Here is a 5,790-nt window from a genome sequence, read left to right as displayed (position 1 = left end):
ATTATTATTATTATTATTATTATTATTATTATTATTTCTTACCCACCTCTCCACATGGATTAAGGTGGGGAACAACAACAATTAACAGACACAACACATCGGTTAAAATGCACACCAATTTAAAAGGACAAATAAGAGATACACATATTAAAACAATCGTCATTTAAAATTCATCATTTAAAAATCATCTGGATAAGTCTGCTGAAAGAGACTGGTCTTTAATGCCCTTTTAAATTCAGACAGCACATTCAGCTGTCAAAACTCTTCTGGCAGGTCATTCCACAGTTTAGGGGTTACCAAGCTGGTCCTGGCTGACTAGAGTAAATGTCCCCTAGAGGCTGATGCTACCCTTTTCATCTCAGTGTGAATCAAAGATTCACATCCAACCAATTGTAATTTCTCAGACGAACAGTAATAAGCTATTCTTATATGGTCCAAAATGTACTGCAGAAATAATCCAGTTCAAAACCGCCTTAACTGCCCTGGTTCAGTGCTAGGGGATCCTGGGAACTATAGTTTTGTGAGATATTTAGCAGCCTCTGTCAGAGAGCTCTGGTGGCACAATAAACTACACTTCCCAGGTCAGTTAAAGGAGTCTTGAACTGGATTATTTCTGCAGTGTATTTTGGACCTACCAGAACTAAGGAAAAAAGGAACAACTCCTTAGACATTTTCACTCACTGGAAAAAAAATTATAGGAGCGGTTTCCCTTGGTGTACTCATTATTAGTAATTAAGTTCTACATTTTCTTATTAACATAGCTTTGGAACACCTGTCTCTGAGTCAGCACTTTCTGCTTATGGACATGAAAACCCATATGAAATATTTCCTCATTTGGAGTTTATCTACTTCACACAATCAGATGAATATTAAAACAGAAGAAGGTATGGGGGGAGGGAGAAGAAATAAAGGACCACCTTTATCAACTGGTTTTTATTTTAGCATGAGCTTTCATGGTTATAAAACCATTTCTTCAGGTGCAGTACAGAGTAAAGATGTGGGTTTATATCCATGAAAGTACACACTAAAATAAAGAAGTAAGTCTTAATGGTGTAACTACATTCTTTATTTTTCTCCTCCCCTCCTTTTCATGCTGCAAGAAACAAGCATGACTACTTCTTCGAAAACATGAGCCAAGCCCATATGGCCGAGAATACTCTGGGAGCAGCCTGGGGTATTCTGGCCCCTGAGCTTCCCTGACCATCCCCTTGTTATAAGGGGCCCTCCATTGTGATACCAGTCAGCTGTTCACACATAGTTACCCACTGTGCTACCCACTGCAGCCATTGCCACAGCAAGCCACTCATTCCAAAGTCAGAACGAGGCACTCAGAGTCAATTGCATGGCTGGGCATCTTGTTCTGACCTCAAAGAGAGTGACTTGCTGCAGTGACAAATGCACAAGATGGTACAGCATAACGTGCATGTGGATAACCTCCCAGTGTCACAATGGAGGATTCTGGATCTTCTAGGAAGATTTGAAACAAAATGTGAGTGTGACCAAGGAAGTATTCCCGTCAATGCTTCGAGGCGGTCGTTTCACCTCATAAACATCCAAAGACTCCTTGATCCTAGACACGTGCCCCACCTCTTCCCTTAAGACATTTTCTTTTAAATGAATTAGGATTGGGGGCCCCAGTGTCCTTCTCTTACATGTTTTTTATCTTTGGCAAAGTGTTTTCTGTGAAGTTATTGTTTATAAATTCACTCAGGACAATAGTCTTCTGGAAACAAAATAAAAACATTAACTTTATTTATAAACATGTGTTCAGACTGTATCTTTTCAAGGTTGTTTCACAGATCCTATGATTATAGTAGTCACATTACTTTAATAGTTACAAATTATTTCCTATTCAGTTTCCTGACTTAACTCTTTCAAGCTTAAACTGGTTCTTGCTTCTTTTAAACTTCTTCTCTCATACTATTAAGCTTCTTCCCCTTAGACAGAATTATGAATTTTGCTGAGGTACATTAGCCTGAATCCTAATTGACATCTCTCAGAACAGAAGAGCTCTGAACTGACTCTTAAACTGACACACACGTATTCTCTCTCTAATTCGCGCCTCTTCTTTTATAGCCACTTCTCTGCAGCAGTTCCTTCTTTACAACCAACTCTGAACCAACTCTGCCTATTGAATTGCCACAGTGAGTTTTTAGAAAGTGTTTAAGGAGGGTTGCACAGTAGGTTAGGTGCTGACATGGTCAGTTGACATCCAAGGTGTTCAAAGTTGAAACCTGTGCTTTTAAAGTGAGCCTTCCTCGTTTCGCTCTGTAGCTGACCTTCCAGTAGTCACACTAGAATTGTCAGTTACCATGTTGTCTGATTTGTTTACACCATTCATCTGTTATTTATTTATTGCATTTATACCTCGTTCTTTAGCCACAAAGGCTCTCAGAGTGGTTTAAAGATAGTTAATTAGATAGTGGTCTAATTATGGTCTTCACATCTGCACCCCAGTGTACAAGTATCCTCAGTGATACGATATTGTGTACTGTGTATCTTTTTTGTGATGCCAACAATGGGTACACTCGCATTTTATTTACAAAGAATAGATGATAGATAGATAGATAGATAGATAGATAGATAGATAGATAGATAGATAGTACTGTACATTCCTCAATCCATACTGGAGGGTATTCTGTTCCATCTGTTAGAGAGGTGTCTGTCAGTGCCGGAGTTTCCAATGTATGATGGCCTCTGCATTGTCCAGACTTGTTGCCATGGGAATTGTGGGATGACATTTTATGTGGCCCATGTGGACAATACCTTGGATAAATATTATTTTATTGCCCTCAGGATTTCAGTGCAGGTTTGGATAGTTAATAGCAACGCCACACCCTACTTATATTGTGCAGACCAGTACACCATGAAGGGATATACTGAAAGATCACTGGATTGTTGGATTGGTAGAATAGCAAAGTCTCCAGAAAGAAGAAAACACGTCAACAAATTCCTCTAAACTTTGTAAGTCTGCTCCTACTTTTGTATTCCTTTATTTACTATTCTACAGTGTACAACAAATGCAGCTACATTTACAAGCCAAAGCAAATCTTACTGAAAAACAGGGCTTTGTTTCTTCCATGTTGGTTTGCTCACTACTAAGAAGTTTATTTCTCGGTTTTGCTTAAAGTGAACAGCAAACTAGCAGATGGGATAAATATTAACAAGCTTATGTCTATTATATTCTACAGATTAATAACCAGCTTGGATACAATAAAACCCAGATGGTTATTACCGATAATCTACAGGAAATGTCCAACAGCTACCTTTCGTGCTATTTTAAGATATACAAGGGAAAAAATATCATATGCTTCACATCCAGCAGTACCTGATGTTCCAGAATCTGATGGGTCTATTAAAGATAAATCAGGTTCTCCCCTTTATTTGCAGCTCACTTTCATTTAGGATAATGAAGGACAATCATCTTAAAAACTGAAGCCAAGTTAATGACTTAAAAAAATCCTTCCTTTTTCTGTAGTCAGAGACTGCATGTCTATTTGACATTATGGCATGGGTCTGGACACAGTTTGGGAAGAACTCGTTTGGGAAGAACTACTTACTTGCGTGTTAACAAGGATGGGACATCACTTAACAGAGTATGGAGTCAATAATCCTGGATGGGGTAAATATGCTATTCTAACAGTTATCTCAACTGCAGCTATACAAAAGATGTAGCCTGTGGCCAAAGATTATAAAGAATTTATCATTTTTGTTTTCAAGGTATATTCAACAGTACAGACAAGCTAAACACTGAAATAGTTTAGACAGACAATAAATAAATAAAATAAAATAAATCAATCCTGGTATAGAACAACTTCCAGTATTCCTGGGTATGAGTTTGAAACAGAATTCAAGTGGCTGCCCAATTTTGCAAATTAGGGAAGAACTAATTGTCAGCAGGGATGTCTGCAGTAACTTCTCATCTTTTCTTCTCTCTTGTCTCTAACGTGGGGACCATTTTAATTCTCTCATAACACTCCCCCCTCCAAAAAAACAAAAACAAAACCCAGAGTCATTCCAGGATGAGATGACTGTGGTGGCAAGATGCCCATCTTAGTTTGAAACAAATTTCAGGTCCTGGGTTAAGTGGCAACTCTGTTCAGTTGTAAACTGCTGGTACAACTGATAACTCCTCTAAAATCAAAATTTGCATTCTAGGGGGTGGTAGAGGTGAACAACTACTTTACCATGGTTAACTGCATTGGCCACACTACATAAAACCTTTAAATTCACCCACCCAGCCCCAATTTATGTCCTGCCTCAGAGCCTATGGCCTAAAGGCAGCTTTACATACAACGATCATATCCAGGAGAAATGCTGATTAAATAGCGAAGCCAAATAATACCTTTTTTTTCTCCTTCTAAAAAAATGTATTCATGCCACTCAGTTCAGGCTTTCCCCTTTCAGACTTCATATGTACACTGTTTACTTGCGCTACATAAAAGAGCAATATGAACAGAAAAGGATGTTAATTTATTAGAAACAATGTATAACACATAAAATTGTTCAAAATTGCTGCTAAGGGCATTTGACTCTCCAAGTATTTTAATTAGAACATGCTTTACTATATGTTAAAGGAAAATATGCTTAGCCATTTCTGAATAATATTAAATGTAATCCCACAGAAAGAGTGTCTTATGCTTATGCCAATACAGACTACCATGAATTTATTAAGTGAAAATTGTGGCATGCAACAGGAATGCAATAATTCACACAATGAGAAAATTAATTTATGAGACTATGAAAGGAATGCAGGCTTTTCAATCATTTCATTGTACTGCTTCCAAGAATGTGGGGGGAACAGAGTACAGAATTTGCAGACAGTTCAGTCAGCATATAAAATATGGTTTAAGCCTTTGCATTGTATATTTGTGTAAACCTTCACTCCATTTTTCTTTAATTTGATAAAAGTATGATCACATATATAAAATCACTTTCTGGTTTCCAATCTTGCTCTGTACGCAGAAAATAATTTGCATGGCAGCTTTTTCCCTCTTACTGACATTCTTGAAAGCAGAGACTGGATACAAGAGGAAATGGGTGGAAAGATCCACCTTCTCCATCTGGCAGCCACGAACAAAAGTTGCAATTGCCACAATCAGTGCAGCAAAACCAGGAATGGGAATTATGTCTTCAGGACTCACTTGAATGAGGAGGCTATTGCCTGTTTACTTAACCCCTGCCCTTACTGGTTGATTAAACCGGCCGTTGCAGAACTAGTGATATGGTTGAGGAAGGGAATTAGTTATTGTTTAAAGGAGACGGATGTTTCCTGCAGCTTAAAGGAAGAGGCAGTAATGCCTGTATTAAATAAGCCTTTCCTGATATGGTAGAATTACTGGACAGCCTCAAACATACCATTTCTAGCAAAGTGATCAAGAAGGGTGTCCTAAAACTCCAGATGTAGACTGCACTTATTATGTGGAGTTATTTCAGTAGAGCTTTTGGCCCGACTATGGAAGAGAAGTAGCTTTGGTCAACTACTGGGGGAAACAGTAGGGAAGAAATGCAGCCCTATTAAGTTCTAGATTTTTCAGTGGCTTTCAATACTATTTGGGTCTCATTTCAGAGAAAGGCAAGATACAAATTATATATTTTTAAATTTTAAGTATCATTTTCTATCCTTTTCTTGTGGATTGTGTGGCTGAATGAAGATGAACAAGCAGAAACTAAATCCAGGCAAGAAAGAGGTACTGTTGGTGTGTTAAAAAGTCAGAAGTCAAAAATCAATCTGCTTTAGGAGGGTTTGCTTTCCTATGAAAGGATCAAATTCTCAGAAGAATCAAGTAC

This window comes from Sceloporus undulatus, chromosome 1 (genome assembly GCF_019175285.1).
Source record: "Sceloporus undulatus isolate JIND9_A2432 ecotype Alabama chromosome 1, SceUnd_v1.1, whole genome shotgun sequence".
In the NCBI taxonomy this organism is placed as follows: Eukaryota; Metazoa; Chordata; class Lepidosauria; order Squamata; family Phrynosomatidae; genus Sceloporus; species Sceloporus undulatus.
The sequence above is the reverse complement of the archived record's forward strand: the minus strand, read 5'-3'. Positions refer to the sequence as shown.